General features: G+C 52.3%; 2 non-coding genes and 1 pseudogene across 2 annotated transcripts; all 3 read right to left on the bottom strand.

Annotated features, from left to right (window-relative positions):
• Positions 1-5,722: 5,722 nt before the first annotated feature.
• On the bottom strand, positions 5,723-7,142 carry LOC149520468 (25S ribosomal RNA; annotated as a pseudogene).
• Positions 7,143-7,380: 238 nt separating this feature from the next.
• On the bottom strand, positions 7,381-7,536 carry LOC149520467 (5.8S ribosomal RNA). The gene has a single exon (XR_016326646.1). It is a non-coding gene; the product is annotated as a 5.8S ribosomal RNA (ribosomal RNA).
• Positions 7,537-7,831: 295 nt separating this feature from the next.
• LOC149520466 (18S ribosomal RNA) lies at positions 7,832-9,638 on the bottom strand. Its single transcript, XR_016326340.1, has one exon. It is a non-coding gene; the product is annotated as an 18S ribosomal RNA (ribosomal RNA).
• Between the last annotated feature and the right edge of the window lie 9,073 nt (positions 9,639-18,711).

The raw sequence follows: 18,711 nt of genomic DNA, 5'->3' as shown, positions 1-18,711 counted from the left end.
TCTTCTGCTGATGGTGCTTGAGGTAACCGCGTGCACCAGGGCCTAGCATATGCCGATGGTGTTCAACGCAACCACCCATACCAAGGGCCATCTTTTGTCGATGGTGGTCGAGGCTAGAGCCCGCACCAAGGGTCGGCTTGTGCCAATGGTGTTTGAGGCAACTGCCCGCACCAGGGCCTAACGCGTGCTATGGTGTTTAGCGTAACCACCCGTACCAGGGCCTAACGTGTGTCGATGGTGATCGAGGCTATAGCTCGCACCAGGGCCCATTGGCCCAATGTGTGTCGATGGTGATCGACCAGCGTGTGCCAATGGTGGTCGAGGTAACTGCACGCACCAGGGCCCAGCGTGTGTCATTGGTGCTCGAGGTAACCGCCCGTACCAGGGCTGAGCATGTGCCGATGGTGATCGAGGCAACCGCCAGCACCAGGGCCCAGCATGTGTCGATGGTGTTCGAGACAACCGCTCGCACTGAGGCCCAGCATGTGTCGATGGTGTTCGAGGCAACCGCTCGTACTGGGGCCCAGTGTGTGCTAATGGTGTTCGAGGCAACCGCTCGCATCGGGGCCCAGTATGTACCAATGGTGATCGAGGCAACTGCTCGCATTAGAGCCCAACGTGTGCTGATGGTGGTCAACCAGCATGTGCCAATAGTGCTCGAGGCAACCGCCTACACCAGGGCCCAACGTGTACCGATGGTGATCGAGGTAACCGCTCGTACTGAGGCCCAGCGTATGCCGATGGTGATCAACCAACGTGTGCCGATGTGCTCAAGGCAACTGCCCGCACCAGGGCCCAACATGTGCCAATGGTGATCGAGGCAAAAGCCCACACTAGGGTCGATGGTGATCACCCAGTGTGTGCCCATGGTGTTTGAGGCAACTGCCTGCACCAGGGCCCAGCGTGTGTCGATGGTGATTGAGGCAACCGCCTGCACCAGGGCCCATCTTCTGTCGATGGTGGTTGAGACAACCGCTCGCACCAAGGGCTAGCACGTGCCAATGGTGATCGAGGCAACCACCCGCACCAGGGCCCTATTTGTGCCGATGGTGATCGAGGTAAGTGCCGGTACCAAAGGGCAACCTGTGCTGATGATGGTCGATGCATGTGCCATCACCATGCGCCATCATGTGCCATTGGTGGTCGAAACCTTAGTCAAAGTTCAATTTTGAGCCACGGTGCACATGCTGGGCTCGACATGTGCTGGTGCCACATTTTTTTTGCCCGAGGTAGCATCACCGGAGCATTGCTAGAGCATCGTCGGAGAACCTGACCGACGGCATTGGGGTTCTAGTGATTGGGGGGGCCGGGGGGTGTACGCACATGATGTGCGATGGGTGCTGGTACTTGGCCTTTATCCCTCATCAAACCTTGAGAACTCACACCCCCTTAAAGAGCATTTGAGATTTTATAGGTTTGTTGCCAGTAGCCATTCAAGTGTCTGAAATGGGGACACTTTTTTCAAATGGTCACAAAATCTTCTCCACTTCAAGTTTTTAGCTGAATTTTTTTGTGCATGCCAACAAAAATAGAAGGATCACGTCTATAAAATTTAGGGCCAATACTCCTTCTAAAAAATTTTTAAAAAATCCCAAACAGTAAAAAGTTTCAAAAATCATAAAAAATAAAAAACGAGTCATCTTCCCATGAAACTTCACATGAAGGCTTAGGGGACCATTGTATGAATTTACAAGCCATAAAAATGGCATTGGCATGGCAAAAATATGAAGATGTGCCTCAACCCACCTATTATCCGATTGATCCACGGCTTACGCATCCCACCTCTCTGGCCGACGTAGTGCCCGCTCGCTCGTTTCGTGGGTTAAGCCCCAGACGGATCGAGGGTTGTGGTAGCTGGACCGACAGTGGGATCGGTAGCATGCAGAGGGGCACCGAGTCGATCCTCGACTTGCACATTATGGCTCTCCAGCCAGCTCAGCGCCCGCACGCTCGTTTCATGGGTTAACTTAGGCATACGAAGTTCATTCCCATTCTAAGCATACGGAGTTCATTCCCAATCTAGGATCGAACCGACAGCGGGATCAACAGCAGCACGCAGAGGGACACCGGGCTGATCCCTGGCTTATGCATCCTGCCTCTCCGATCGGTTGAGTGCTCTCACACTCGTTTTGTGGGTTGGCTTAGGCATACGGAGTTCATTCCATGTCCAAGCCCTAGCCGGACCGAGGGTTGTGGCAGTTGGACCGGCAGTGGGATCAGTAGCATGCATAAAGGGATCGGGTAGATACCCGATTTACGTATTATGCCTTTCCGATCAGCTTAGTGCCCGCACGCTCATTTCGAGGGTTGACTTAGGCATACAGAGTTCATTCCCAGTCTAAGCATACGAAGTTCATTCCCAGTCTCATATTGGACAGGCAACCGGAACGGTAGCTACACGCAGAGGGGGACTGGGCTGATCTCCGGTTTACGCATCCTGCTCCTTCGACTGGCTCAATGCCCGCACGCTCATTTCAGGGGTTGACTTAGGCATACAGGGTTTATTCTCGATCTAAGCCGTAGTCAGACTGAGGGACCGGTAGCGAGATCGGTAGCACGCAGAGGGGGACCAAGCCGATCCTCAGCTTGCGCATTCTGGCTCTCCGATCGATTGAACGCCCGTAGGCTTGTTTCATGGGTTGACTTAGGCATACGTAGTGCATTCTCTATCTCAGCCAACCAAGGGCCAGAGGCTATCAATGGCTTTTGGGGCAACAACTGAGGGGGACCAGCAGCGCGATCCTTGGTCGGCTCATGCATCCCGCCCCCAGCGAACGGTTTGGTGCCCGCACGCTCGATTCGGTGGCAGACTAAGGTGAGTGGAGTTCATTCTCAGTCGAGACCAGGTGACGAAGAGCCCCGAGTCACGCCTAACCCTGGAGGGGGGGCGACGTGAAAAAAAGGAGGGTCGACAGAGGGAGGGACGAATCGAAGTGACAAAAGGCTGAATCTCATGGATCGTGGCAACAAGGCCACTCTGCCACTTACAATACCCCGTCGCATATTTAAGTCATTTACAAAGGAATCTACCCACCGTTCGATGAGAATTGAGCTTCAAGGAGGCCCACGCAGTTCGTTCGCTGTAGGGGTTGCACTTACGACACGTGCCTTTGGGGGCCATAGGCCCTTACTATGGGTCAGCCATCGAGCGATGGGCGCGCGTGTCACTTCTAGCTTGGATTTTGACTTAGAGGCGTGTGTCGATGGTGTCTAATGTAGGGACCATCTTCTTTCGATGGTGGTCGAGGCAAGAGCCTGCACCAAGGGTCGGCTTGTGTTGATGATGCTCGAAGCAATGGCCCGTACCAAGGCCTAGCATGCCGATGGTGCTCAAGGCAACCGCCAGCACCAGGGCCCAGCGTGTTCCGATGGTGATCGAGGCAACCACCCACAATAGGGCCCAACGTGTGTCGATGGTGTTCAAGGTAATCGCCCGCACTAGGGCCCAACACATGTTGATGGTGCTCGAGGTAACTACCCACACCAAGGCCCAATGTGTGCAGATGGTGGTCGAGGCAAGAGCCTGCACCAAGGGCAGGTTTGTGCCGATGGTGTTCAAGGCAACCACCTGCACTAGGGCCTAGCGTGTGCCGATGGTGATTAAGGCAACCGCCCGTACCAGGGCCCAGTGTGTGCTGACTGTGTTCGAGGCAACCGCTCGCACTAGGGGCCATCTTCTATCGATGGTGCTCGAGGCAACCGCTTGCACTAGGGCCTAACGTATGCCGATGGTGTTTGACGTAACCGCCCATACCAGGGGCTATCTTTCACCGATGGTGGTCAAGGCAAGAGCCGGCACCAAGGGCCGGCTTGTGCCGATGGTGCTCGAGGTAACCTCTCACACCAAGCCCAACATGTGCCAATGGTGTTCGAGGCAATCACCTGCACTAAGGCCTAGCGTGAGTCGATGTTGTTCAGTGCAATTGCCCACACCAAGGGCCATCTTCTACCAATGGTGGTTGAGGTAATCGCCCACACCAGGGCCCAATGTGTGCCGATGGTGTTTGAGGCAACCACCCCCACCAGGGCCCAGCATGTGCCGGAGCATCGCCGGAGAACCTGACCGACGGCATTGGGGTTCCGACGATTGGGGGGTCGGGGGGGTATGTGTACATGATGTGCGATGGGTGCTAGTACTTGGCACTTATCCCCCATCAAACCTCGAGAACTCACACCCCCTTAAAGAGCATTTGAGATTTTACAGGTTTGCTGGCAGTAGCCATTTAAGTGTCTGAAATGGGGACACTTTTTTCAAATGGTCACAAAATCTTCTCCATTTCGAGTTTTTAGTTGAATTTTTTTTTGCATGCCAACAGAAATAGAAGGATCACGTCTACAAAATTTGGGGCTAAAACACCTTCTAAAAAAATTTTTAAAAATCCCAAACCGTAAAAAGTTTTAAAAATCGTGAAAAATAGAAAACGAGTCATCTTGCCATGAAACTTCACATGAAGGCTTAGGGGACCATTGTATGAATTTACAAGCCATAAAAATGGCATTGGCATGGCAGAAATATGAAGATGTGCCTAAACCCACCTACTACTCGATCGATCCACGGCTTGCGCATCCCGCTTCTCTGGACGGCATAGTGCCCGCCCGCTCGTTTCGTGGGTTGAGTTAGGCATACAGAGTTCATTCCATGTCTAAGCCCTACGCAGACCGAGGGTTGTGGCAGCTGGATCAGTAGCGGGATCGGTAGCACGCAGAGGGGAATCGAGCCAATCCCCGGCTTACGCATTATGCCTCTTCGATCGGCTCAGCGCCCACCCGCTCGTTTCGTGGGTTAACTTAGGCATACGGAGTTCATTCTCAGTCTAAGCATACGGAGTTCATTCCTAGTTTAAGATCAGACCGCCAGTGGGATCGGTAGCAGCACGCAAAAGGGGACTGGGCCGATCCTCAGCTTACGCATCCTGCCTCTCCGGTCGGTCGAGTGCCCGCACGCTCATTTTATGGGTTGGCTTAGGCATACGAAGTTCATTCCATGTCTAAGCCCCAGTTGGATCGAGGGTTGTGGCAGCTGGATCGCAGTGGGATCGATAGCACGTAGAGGGGGACCGGACAGATCCCCGGCTTACGCATTATGCCTCTCCGATCGGTTGAGCACCCGTACGCTCGTTTCGTGGGTTGACTTAGGCATACGGAGTTCATTCCTAATCTAAGCATATGAAGTTCATTCCAAATCTAAGATCGGACAGGCAGTCGGATCGATGACAGCACGTAGGGGTGGACCGGGCTGATCCCTGGCTTGCGCATCTTGCCCCTCCGACCGGCTCAGCGCCTGAGTCGAGGGTTGACTTAGGCATACAGGGTTCATTCTCGATCTAAGCCCTGATCGGACCGAGGGATCGGTAGCACACAGAGGGGGACCGGGTCGATCCTCGGCTTAGGCATTCTGGCTCTCCGGTAAGTTGAGTGCCCGCACGCTCGTTTTATGGGTTGACTTAGGCATACGTAGTGCATTCCCAGTCTCGACCAATTAAGGGCCAGAGGCTATTGACAGCGTTTGGGGCAACGATCAAGGGGGACCAGCAGCAGGATCCTTGGTCAGCTCGCGCATCCCACCCCCAACGGACGGTTCGGTGCCCGTACGCTCGATTCGGGGGTGGATCGAGGCAAGCGGAGTTCGTTCTCAATCGAGATCAAGGGACGGGGGGCCTTGGGTCACACCCAACCCCGGAGGGGGGCGGTGTGAAAACAAGAAGGGTCGGCGGAGGGAGGGACAAATCAAAGCGACAAAGGGCTGAATCTTAGTGGATTGTGGCAGCAAGGCCACTCTACCACTTACAATACCCCGTCGCCTGTCGCTCGGTGAGAATTAAGCTCCAAGGAGGCCCACGCGGCTTGTCCGTCGTGGGGGCTACACCTACGACATGTGCCCTTTGGGGCCATGGGCCCCTACTACGGGTCGACAATTAGGCGACAGGCACGCGCATTGCTTCTAGCCTAGATTTTGACTTAGAGGTGTTCAGTCATAATCCAGTGCACGGTAGCTTCGTGCCACTGCCTTTTTAACCAAGCGCGATGACCAATTATGCAAATCAACGGTTCCTCTCGTACTAGGTTTTTCCTATCTATTTAAAGTTTGAGAATAGGTCGAGGGTGTTGTGCCCCCGATGCCTCTAATCATCTGCTTTACCCGATAGAACTCGACAGGAGCTCCAGCTATCCTGAGGGAAACTTTGGAGGGAACCAGCTACTAGATGGTTCGATTAGTCTTTCGCCCCTATACCCAAGTCAGATGAACGATTTGCACGTCAGTATCGCTGTGGGCCTCCACCAGAGTTTCCTTTGGCTTCACCCCTTTTAGGCATAGTTTACCATCTTTTGGGTCCCAACGGGCATGCTCACACTCGAACCTTTCTCAGAAGATCAAGGTCGGTCGATGGTGCACCTACGAGGGATACCACCAATCAGCTTCCTTGCACCTTACGGGTTTTTTGGCCTGTTGACTCGCACGCATGTCAGACTCCTTGGTCCGTGTTTCAAGATGGGTCGGATGGGGAGCCCACAGGTCGATGCTTGGAGCATGCTAGTGCCGGGGCACACCGAGACGGTACGTGCTACATTCTACGATCGTGGCGATGACATCTCCGTGGGTACATCGAAAGCCTGGGCTTGGGCCACCATCGTGACCCACGTCAGTCCACGCCTCGAACCGATCGACGGACCGGCTCTGGTCATTCCACATCCGACCGGGGTGCATTGTTGACCCCCATCTGTTTTCCTATCGACAATTTCAAGCACTCTTTGACTCTCTTTTCAAAGTCCTTTTCATCTTTCCCTCACGGTACTTGTTCGCTATCGGTCTCTTGCCCGTATTCAGCCTTGGACAAAATTTACCGCCCGATTGGGGTCGCATTCCCAAACAACCCAACTCGAAGATAGCACCTCGTGGTGCGGCAGGGTCTATGCACAACGGGGCTCTCACCCTCTCTAGTGGCCCTTTCCAAGGGACTTAGGCCCGATCTGCCATTGAGGGCGCTTCTCCAGACTACAATTCAGACGTCGAGGGTGCCCGATTCTCAAGCTGGGCACTTCCTGGTTCGTTCGTCGTTACTAGGGGAATCCTGGAAAGTTTCTTTTCCTCTGCTTATTGATATCCTTAAACTCAGCGGGTGATCCCGCCTGACCTGGGGTCGCGACGCGAGCATCGACCGAGTGATGTGGGGGGTCTGATCGGTTCCGGGTGGACAATGAGCGCACGTCATTGGGGACGAGGCACGTCGGGAGCTCTACCACCGACGGTCACAATGCTGTCATTGTCGGGGACTCATTTTTGGGCCAACCGTAACCCACGGGATCGTAGGAGGCCATCTTCCGCCTGCCCCCTTCCCCAAGAGCCTGACAGGTGGAGGGTCGGAGGGGGGCAACGGTGCATGACACCTAGGCATGTGTGCCCTCGACCTAATGGCTTGGGGCGTAACTTGCGTTCAAAGACTCCATGGTTCACGGGATTCTACAATTCACACCAAGTATTGCATTTCGCTACGTTCTTCATTGATGTGAGAGCTGAGATATCTGTTGCCGAGAGTCGTTTCATTTTTTTGTGACAAAAGGAGTCGTGGTGTCACCCGTGCACGCACCGCGAACGGGATGGAGATGGCGCGCACGCTCCATTTTTGTTTCAATTCCTTGGCGCGATTCGCGCTGGGGGTTCATTGCTCAACGGTGGGTGAGATGACGCTAATCGTTTCACCCACCCCGTAGGGGGGACGAAGCGACCGTCGCACCCGCCCAGGGCCGGAGGTGGCTCGAGGCATTGGGGCACCCTCGCCCCCTCGGTGTTTCGTTAACGCATCCGCGGGTCATCTGTCGAGTGGGTTTTCGACAATGATCCTTCTGTAGGTTCACCTACAAAAACCTTGTTACGACTTCCCCTTCCTCTAAATGATAAGGTTCAGTGGACTTCTCACGACGTCACGGGTGGTGGACCGTCCATGTCGTCGTGATCCGAACACTTCACCGGACCATTCAATCCGTAGGAGCGACGTGTGGTGTGTATAAAGGGCAGGGACATAGTCAACACAAGCTGATGACTCGCGCTTACTAGGAATTCCTCGTTGAAGACCAACAATTGCAATGATCTATCCCCATGATGATGAAATTTCAAAGATTACCTGGGCTTGTCGGCCAAGGCTATAGACTCATTGAATACATCAGTGTAGCGCACGTGCGGCCCAGAACATCTAAAGGCATCACAGACCTGTTATTGCATCAAACTTCCTTGGCCTAAATGGCCATAGTCCCTCTAAGCAGCTAACCATGAAGGATCACCTCCGCATAGCTAGTTAGCAGGCTAAGGTCTCGTTCGTTAACGGAATTAACCAAACAAATCGCTCTACCAACTAAGAACGGCCATGCACCACCACCGATAGAATCAAGAAAGAGCTTTTAGTCTATCAATCCTTACTATGTCTGAACCTGGTAAGTTTCCCCATGTTGAGTCAAATTAAGCTGTAGGTTCCACTCCTGGTGGTGCCCTTCCGTCAATTCCTTTAAGTTTCAACCTTGCGACCATACTCCCTCCGAAACCCAAAGACTTTGATTTCTCATAAGGTGCTGGTGGAGTCCTAAAAGTAACATCCATCGATCCTTGGTCGGCATCATTTATGGTTGAGACTAGGACGGTATCTGATCGTCTTCGAGCCCCCAACTTTCATTCTTGATTAATGAAAACATTCTTGGCAAATGCTTTCGTAGTTGTTTGTCTTTCATAAATCCAAGAATTTCACCTCTGACCATGAAATACGATGCCCCCGACTGTCCCTGTTAATCATTACTTCGATCCCGAAGGCCAACATAATAGGATCGAAATCCTATGATGTTATCCCATGCTAATGTATACAAGCGTAGGCCTACTTTGAGCACTCTAATTTCTTCAAAGTAATAGCGCCAGAGGAACGACCCGGGCAATTAAGTCCATGAGCGCATCATCGACAGTAGGGATGAGTAGACCGATGCTCATCATGAGACGGATCGGATGACCCAACCCTAGTTCCAACTATGAGCTTTTTAACTGCAACAATTTAAATAGACGCTATTGGAGCTAGAATTACCGCGATTGCTGGCACCAGATTTGCCCTCCAATGGATTTTCGTTAAGGGATTTAGATTGTACTCATTCCAATTACTAGACTCAGAGAGCCCGATATTGTTATTTATTATCACTACCTCTCCGTGTCAGGATTGGGTAATTTGCGCGCCTGCTACCTTCCTTGGATGTGGTAGTCGTTTCTTAAACTCCCTCTCCGAAATCAAACCCTACTTCTTCGTCACCCGTCACCACCATAGTAGGCCACTATCCTACCATCGAAAGTTGATAGGGCAGAGATTTGAATGATGCATCACCGGCACAAAGGTCGTGCGATCCGTCAAGTTATCATGAATCATCTGAGCAACGGGCATAACCCGCGTCGACCTTTTATCTAATAAATGCATCCCTTCTAGAAGTTGGGGTTTGTTGTATGTATTAGCTCTAGAATTGCTACGGTTATCCGAGTAGTAGATACCATCAAACAAACTATAACTGATTTAATGAGCCATTCACAGTTTCACAGTCTGAATTAGTTCATACTTACACATGCATGGCTTAATCTTTGAGACAAGCATATGACTACTGGCAGGATCAACCAGGTAGCATTCCTTCGGGACGTTGGCACCGCGTGGGCCTCGATGCACCGATCGAGGGTGGAGAGAGCCTGATGCAAAGCGTAAGTGTCATGCATGTCGAGCACATGAAATGCATAGCATCAGACGAACGGAGGCTGAGAGCTCGTACCCGCTAAACGTTTCGCATCCAAGAGCACGCTTAGGACACCGGCCACGATTGACGTTCGACCCGTGGCCCCTCGGGACACGAGACGGATGAGGGATGGTGAGACATCCAGTTTTCATCGATTTAGGTATGCAACACAGGATCCCGATCATGCCCCCTAGGTACGATGACCGCATAGGGGGAGATTGAAGAGGATGATAGGTCGACAGTTCGATGCATCAAGCATGGAGCATACCAACACGCATAACTATAGCACCACTCATATGCCCATTGCATACAAGTGGCAGCATCCACGCGCGTCGGTCCACAACCCACCCGATCGATTACTCGATGAGCGAGCAGAGGAAACGAGGTGCGAGGTCACGCCACAACTGCTTGGCATGAGAAAAACACGAGGAAGGGCCACGAGATTACCCTTGATATCCGACAGGCAACAACAAAGCGACACCACCAATGCTTGGCTCGATCGAGACCGCACGCACGAGCTTTGCTGACACCACCCCAGGGGGACATTGCCCAATTCAGAAACTTGTTCCTGGGGTCTCGGGCAGCGTCGGCTATGTGCACAGCCTCATCGAGGCCAGGCATTTTCATGGCTGATGAGAAGGGACTGCGAGACCGTCAAATACCGAGACACCTGGCCTTGCCAAGCCCGCAACCATGGCTTCTGCTTGCACGACCCCAGGGAGTCGTTGCCTAATTTAGGGACTCGGTCTGAGGTCTAGGGCAACATTTGCCGCGTGCACGGGCTTGAGCTCAGTTCCTTTTTTTTGCATGCACGCCAATCGGTCGAGGCCATGGGCGTCTGCCAGTCACCGAAGCAACCAGTCACTGGACAAAACAACCGAAAGGCATGCACGCCCTGTATTTCACTCAAGGCATGTTACCTTGGGTGTATGCAATGGGAGGGCCATCATGTACACCTACTCCCCCATGGGAGAGAGAGGGGGTGCCAGACCACCACCCCCTAAAGAGCATTAGAGCTTTTACAGTTATGCTACTAGTAGACGTTAAAATGTTTGAAATGGAGATATTTTTTCCAAACAGGCATATCCTGCACCGAGGATGAGTAGGTGCCGATGGTGGTTGGGGCATGTGCCCGCACCAAGGGCCAATACGTGCCAATAGTGGTCGATGTGACTGCCCGCACCAAGGGCCAGCATGTGCCAATGGTGGTCGAGGCAACCACCCGCACCAGATCGAGGCATGTGCCCACAGCAAGGCCCGGCATGTGCCGGTGGTGTTTGATGCAGGGGCCATCTTCTGTCGATGGTGGTCGAGGCAAGAGCCCGCACCAAGGGCCGACTTATGTCGATGGTGCTCGAACCAACAGCCCGTACCAAGGCCTATCGTGTGTTGATGGTGCTCAAGGAAACCGCCCATGCTAGGGTCCAGCGTGTGCCGATAGTGATCGAGGCAACCACCCGTACTAGGGCCCAACATGTGCTAATGGTGCTCGAGGTAACCACCCGCACCAGGGCCCAGCGTGTACCGATGGTGGTCTAGGCAAGAGCTCGCACCAAGGGCCGGCTTGTGCCGATGGTGTTTGAGGCAACCGCCCGTATCAGGGCCCAACATGTGCCGATGGTGATCGACCAGCGTGTGCCGATAGTGATTGAGGCAACCGTCCGCACCAGGATCCAGCTTGTGCTGATGGTGTTCGATGTAACTGGCCGCACCAGGGGTCATCTTCTATCGATGGTGGTTGAGGCAAAAGCTCGCACCAAGGGTCGACTTGTGGCAATGGTGGTTAAGGTAACTGCTTGCACCAGGGCCCAGCGTATGCCGATGGTGATCGAGGCAACCACCCGCACCAGGGCCTAGTGCATGCCGATGGTGTTTGAGGCAACTGCCCATACCAAGGGCCATCTTCTATCGATGGTGGTCGAGGCAACCGCCAGCGTCAGGGCCCAGCGTGTGTCAATGGTGTTCGAGGTAACCGCGCGCACCAAGGCCCAGCGTATGCCGATGGTGTTCGACACAACTGCCCATACCAGGGGCCATCTTTTACCAATGGTGGTTGAGACAAGAGCCCGCACCAAGGGCCGACTTGTGCCGATGGTGCTCGAGGCAACCTCCTACACCAAGGCCCAACATGTGCCGATGGTGTTCGAGGCAACCGTCAGCATCAGGGCCCAGCGTGTGCCGATGGTGTTCAACGTAACTACCCGCACCAGGGGCCATCTTCTACCGATGGTGGTCGAGGCAACCGCCCGTGTCATGCCCTGGGCGGGCATGCCAAGCACATCAGGTGCACAAGCGGGTGAGCCAGAGGTTGAGGCCTGTAGACCAGGCATGCTGATAGGTATCTATGCGCAAAGCCTAGCAAAGGAGTTTAGAACGCCCGCCCATCTTGCAGGCCAGCCCGAGAGACCAAGGCCTGGCATACAAGCTGCCTGCACCACATCTAGAAGGGCCCAAGGTGCTGGACATGCAAGGGAAGCTTCTGGAAGCAGGCAGGATCAGCAGGAGCATATTGGCAAATTTGGTTGACCCTAAAAACTAGGAGTTAGCATCCTGATTGATTGTAATCCCATGATTTTAGCCTTTATTCTAGGGATATTGCCATTAAGTTGTAGCTGGAGCCTCAACTATAAATAGAGGATTGTTCTACCCTCATTTGTACACCATCAAACACTTCTGTTTTAGTGAATACAAGAGCTTTTCTAGAATTCTGCCTTCTTATCCTATTTCTCTTTAACTTGCGTAATCAGCCCTTTTCGTTGTTCTAGTGCCCGTAAGCTTGTGTTTTAGGCTGACTTAGGCATAAAGGAAGAGATTCCAAGCCTAAGGCCACATGGATTCTGATTCTAAGGTCAGAGCCCGTGACAGTTGGTATTAGAGCAAGTTCAATTCTGTGTGTTTGTGTTGTGCAGATTAGATCGTGATTGAGGAGATGGCATCCCAAAGTGACATTGCTAGCCAACAACCAGAGGCCCAGGAGCATAGGAGTGGAAGAGGCAAGAAAGTCGATTCTAGAGATATCTGGTCTACCATGGACAGTTTGCTGGCCAAGGTGGAGGTGACCATGGGTGACATGAGGGAGAAGCTTGAAGAAGTAGAGACTCACATTGCATCGCTAGACTCCATGGGGGAAGAGATCCAAAGTGAGTTGGAAGTTGCTTTCAACAAAGGCATGGACGTGATCATCTAGAAGAATAAGGCCTTGGAGGCTGAAGTGCTGACCTTGCGTGATGGCATGGAGGCCATGCACCAGTGGATGGAAGAGCTTGCCAGTGAGCTCGTTACTTGCAAGATTGCCATTGGGAATGGCATGTTTGCTGAAGTGTCCAAATCCAGATTGGATGTCCCTAAGCCTAAGGAGTTCAAGGGGACTAGGGTAGCCAAGGAAGTAGAAAACTACCTTTGGGGTATGGAGCAGTACTTCTAGGCCATGGGCATGCAAGATGAGGCGATAAAGGTAAGCACCGCTGCTATGTATCTCACTGATGTAGCCTTATTGTGGTGAAGGCGCAAGTGTGATGATGTCAGGAATGGGAGTGCCAAGATTGGAACCTGGGAAAAGTTCCAAAAGGAGTTCAGAGAGTAATTTTAGCCGGAGTATACCGACAATGAGGTGTGGGCAAAGTTACGTCGGCTTAGCCAGTAAGTGGACATAGGGGACTATGTTCAAAAATTCTCTGAATTGATGCTACAGATCTCGAATCTAGGCGAGAAGGACACCTTATTTGCTTTCATGGATGGGTTGAAGCTGTGGGTGAAGCATGAGCTACAAAGGAGAGGAGTTCATGACTTGGCTAAAGCCATGACTACTGCCAAGGCCTTGATAGAGTTCAAGCCTCTAAACAAGTTCGAGTCTACCAAGCCCAATGGTAAGGGCAGGGATGATAGGGATCGAAAGAAGCAGCCCAAGGGGAAAGATCGTGATCGAGAGTCCAAGGATGGAGTCCGAGATCGTTCAACCAAGGATGGTGAGAGGAAGCCACCAGCAGGCAAGTGGAAAGCAAAGGGGGACCAAGAGCCACTAGCATGCTACCTATGTGGAGGGAGTCACATAGTGCATAATTGCCCGTAGAAGGGCAAGCTTGCTGCTATAGACAAGGAGTCCAACGAAGAGCCAGAGTTAGGGGCAACAAAGCTTAGGTCGTTGGTGCTTAATGCTATCCAGAGTACGGGGAGCTGTAAGCCAAAAGGCTTGATGTTTACAGATCTGATGGTTGTGGGTCAGAAGGTGAGCGCACTGGTGGACACAGGTGCCTCACATCTTTTTATTTCAGGTGATGGAGCCCAGAAGCTCAGACTAAAGGTACAAAAAGGGATTGGTACCATCAAAATGGTGAACTCCAAGGAGGTTCCAGCCATTGGAGTAGCATGGTGAGTGGAGTTACAGCTTGGAGACTGGAAAGGCAAGGTGACCATAGAGGTAATGCCCCTTGACGACTATGAGTTTGTGATTGGGTTGGATTTCCTTGTTCGGATTAACGCCCTTCTTGTGCCTTTTGTCGATTGTGTTTGCATCTTGGATGCACGGTGCCAATGCCTAGTGCCATTGAGGAGAGGGTCTAGAGTTGGGTCGTGGGTGGTGTTAGCCATCCAATTTGCCAAGGCGGTAAGCAGACAAGAAGACACCTTCTTGGCAGCCCTGAAATATGATGAGCCAAGGGAGAAGGAGATCGAGTCACCCTTGGAGGTGCTAAAGGTGCTGAAGACCTTTAGTGATGTGATGCCCATAAATCTGCCTAACAAGCTACCACCTAAGAGGGAGGTGGACCACAAGATCGAGATGGTGTCCGAGGCCAACCCTTCAGCTAGAGCCCCTTACCGAATGTCCCCACCAGAGTTGGAGGAGTTAAGGAAGTAGCTCAAAAAGTTAGTTGATGCTGGCTTCATCAGTCCATCAAAGGCACCCTATGGTGCACCGGTTCTATTCCAGCGCAAGCATGATGGGTCTTTGCGGCTATGCATAGACTATTGGGCTTTGAACAAGCTGACCATCAAGAACAAGTACCCCATCCCACTCATTACGGACTTGTTTGATCAACTTGGGAGTGCAAGGTGGTTCACCAAGCTGGATTTGAGGTCAGGCTACTATCAAGTCAGGATCACGGAGGGAGATGAGCCAAAGACAACATGTGTCACTCGGTATGGTTCGTATGAGTTCTTGGTGATGCCTTTCAGACTCATGAACGCCCCAGCAACATTCTACACCCTTATGAACAAGGTACTTCAGTCATTTCTTGATCGGTTTGTTATGGTTTATTTGGATGACATTGTGATCTACAGCCAGACTTTGGGAGACCATGTAGACCACTTGAGACAAGTGTTCGAGGTGTTGCGGGTGCACAAGCTATTTGTCAAGAGGGAGAAATGCTCATTCGCCCAGTAAGAGATCCCGTTCCTTGGCCACATAGTGGGAGGTGGCAGGATACGCATGGATAAAGGCAAGATACATGCCATCCTGTAGTGGTAACCGCCAGCCAAGGTCACTAAGTTGAGATCATTCCTTGGGCTGGTTTACTACTACAGTCGCTTCATCAAAGGTCACTCAGTAATAGCCACACCATTGACTGACTTGCTCAAGAAAGGGAGAGCATAGGAGTGGAACGCAGGGTGCCAAGAAGCCTTTGACAGGTTGAAGTGGGCTGTGATCGAGGAGCCAGTCTTGGCCTTGCCAGACCATGCCAAGCCATATGAGATGCATACGGACGCATCAGACTTTGCCATAGGGGGTGTGTTGATGCAGGAGGGACGTTCAGTTGCGTTTGAGAGCAGGAAGCTGAATGAGCCTGAACGTAACTACATGCTCCAAGAGAAGGAGATGACGACAGTGGTGCACTGCTTGCGCACTTGGTGCCATTACCTGTTGGGGTCGAGGTTCGTGGTTAGGTTGGACAATGTGACGACCAGCTACTTCCAGACGCAGAAGAAGCTGTCCCCCAAGCAGGTGAGATGGCAAGATTTTCTTGTAGAATTTGATTTCCAGATGGAGTACAAGCCAGGACGAGTGAACCTAGTGGCAGACGCCCTGAGCAGGAAGGCTAACCTTGCTGCCATTAGCCAACCAAAGGGGTCACTGGTGTCGCGCATCAAGGAGGGACTTGCGCATGATCCTACAGCCAAAGCTCTGATGGAGTACCCCCAGCAAGGTAAAACTAGGCGATTTTGGATGCAGGATGGTTTGTTGTACACCAGGGACAATAGACTGTTTGTACCGCAGCACGAAAAGCTTTGCAAGGAAGTTTTGCAAAAATGTCATGATTCAAGGTGGGCTGGACACCCCAGAGTGAGCCGCACCTTGGCACTGATCGAGGACCGATACTACTAGCCACACATGAGGGACGATATGGAGGCCTATGTGAAGACTTGTCTTGTGTGCCAATAGGACAAGGTGGAGCTCAAGAAACCAGGGGGTCTCTTGGAGCCATTGCCAGTGCTAGAGCGACCATGGAGAGTGTTTCTCTAGACTTTATAGTCAGTCTACCCAAAGCAGAAGGGTTTGGAAGCATCATGGTAGTGGTGGACAAGTTTTCCAAGTATGGAATTTTCATTCCAGCAACCAAGGAGTGCCCAGCCGAGGAGGTAGCTCGATTGTTCCTAAAGAACATGGTTAAGTGCTGGGGAGTGCTGAGGACCATTGTTAGTGATCGGGATGGGCGGTTCATGGGCAGGTTCTGGACTGAGTTGTTCAAGCTGTTGGGGTCAGACTTGAACTTTTCCACTAGCATGCATCCGCATACCGATGGGCAGACAGAACGAGTGAATGGACTATTGGAGGTCTACCTCAAGTACTATGTGAGTGCCACACAAAAGGACTGGCCAAAGCTACTAGATATTGCATAGTTTTCCTACAACTTGCAAAGGAGTGAGGCAACGAACCAAAGCCCATTTGAGGTTGTGATAGGGCAACGACCACTAACACCCAGTTCAATTGTTGCAAGTTATACAAGGTCGAATCCAGTAGCATACAAGTTTGCCAAGGCATGGCAGGAGGAAACTGAATTGGTTAGAGTTTGTCTACACAAGACGGCCAAGAGGTCGAAGAAGTGGGTAGACCAGAAGAGGCGGGATGTGCAGTTCCAGGTTGGAGACTTGGTGTTGGTGAAGCTGCATCCCATTGTACGCCATAAGGGGCTGTATAAAGGCCTAGTCCGGAGGTATGAGGGATCTTTTCGAGTAGTCAAGAGGGTAGGCAAGGTTGCCTACAAGCTAGATATGCTACCCAAGTCGAGGGTACACCCGGTGTTCCATGTGAGCATGCTCAAGCCGTTCCACGAGGATGAGGGAGATCCAGGACAGGCAGAGTCAAAGTGTGCACCATTTGGAGCAAGGGCCTCATATGAGAATGAGGTCCATAGCATCATAGCTGACCGAGAGGTGAGACGAAAGAACTATCAACCAAGACATAAGTACTTGGTGCACTGGAAGGGACTTCCAAACAGTGAGGTGAGTTGGGAACCAGCAAATGACTTATGGCAGTTCGGGGACCAGATTAGGTAGTACCATAAAAAGATGCAATAAGGGCATTGTGCAATCAGGTGGAGGAGAATGTCACGACCTGGGTGGGCACGCCAGGCACATCAAGCGCACCAACAGGTGAGCTAGAGGTTGAGGCCCGCAGACCAGGCATGCTAGCGGGTATCTACGCGCAAAGCCTAGCAAACGAGTTCAAAACGCCCACTGATCTTGCAGGCTAGCCTGGGAGACCAAAGCCTGGCATACAAGCTGCTCGCACCACATCTAGAAGGGCCCAAGGTGCTGGACATGCAAGGAAAGCTTCTGGAAGCAGGTAGGATCATCCTGGCAGATTTGGTTGACCCTAAAAATCAGGAGTTAGCATCCTGATTGATTGTAATCCCATGATTTTAGCCTTTATTCTAGGGATATTGCCATTAAGTTGTAGCTAGAGCCTCAACTATAAATAGAGGGCTGCTTCACCCTTATTTGTACGCCATCAGACACTTATGTTTCAGTGAATACATGAGCATTTCTAGAATTCTGCCTTCTTATCTTGTTTCTTTTTAACTTGCGTAATTAACCTTTCCCGTTGTTCTAGTGCTCGTACGCTTGTGTTTTAGGCTGACTTAGGCATAAAGAAGGAGATTCCAAGCCTAAGGCCACACGGATTCTAAGTCTAAGGTCAGAGCCTGTGACACCCGCACCAGGGGCCATCTTCTACCAATGGTGGTCGAGGTAACCACCCGTACCAGGGCCCAGCATGTGTCGATGGTGATTTAGGCAACTGCCTGCACCAGGGCCTAACGTGTGCCGATGGTGCTCGATGCAACCCCCCGTATCAGGGTTTAAGGCAACCGCTTGCACCAAGGCTCGAGGCAACTGCCCACACCAGGACCCAACGAGTGTCGATGGTGATCGACCAGTGTGTGCCGATGGTGGTCGAGGCAACCCCCCGTACAGCCCGCACCAGGGCACAGCGTGTGCCGATGGTGATCGAGGCAACCGTCCGCACAGTCTGCACCAGGGCCCAACATGTGCCGATGGTGCTCGAGGCAACTGCCCGCACAGGGCCCACCGTGTGTCGATGGTGATTGACTAGTGTGTGTCGATGGTGCTCGAGGCAACCACCTATATCGCCCACACCAAGGCCCAGTGTGTGTTGATGGTGAGCGAGGCAACCGCCCGTAGCAGGGTCGATGGTGATCGACTAGTGTGTGCCGATGGTGTTCGAGGTAACCGATCACACCAGGGCCTAGCGTGTGCCGATGGTGATCGAGGCAACCGCCTGCACCAAGGCCCATCTTCTGTTGATAGTGGTCAAGGCAACCGCCCGCACCAAGGGCCAGCACGTGCCAATGGTGATCGAGGCAACTGCCCGCACCAGGGCCTAGCTTATGCCGATGGCGATCGAGGCAAGTGCCCGTACCTAAAGGCAGCCTGTGCCGATGATAGTCGATGCATGTGCCATCACCATGCGCCATCAAGTGCCATTGTTGGTTGAGGCCTTGGCCAAAGTTT

The sequence above is a fragment of the Durio zibethinus genome, chromosome 1 (assembly GCF_047325235.1).
Source record: "Durio zibethinus cultivar Kanyao isolate XHJ-2024 chromosome 1, ASM4732523v1, whole genome shotgun sequence".
NCBI classification, from domain to species: Eukaryota; Viridiplantae; Streptophyta; class Magnoliopsida; order Malvales; family Malvaceae; genus Durio; species Durio zibethinus.
This window is presented reverse-complemented; position numbering and strand designations above follow the sequence as displayed.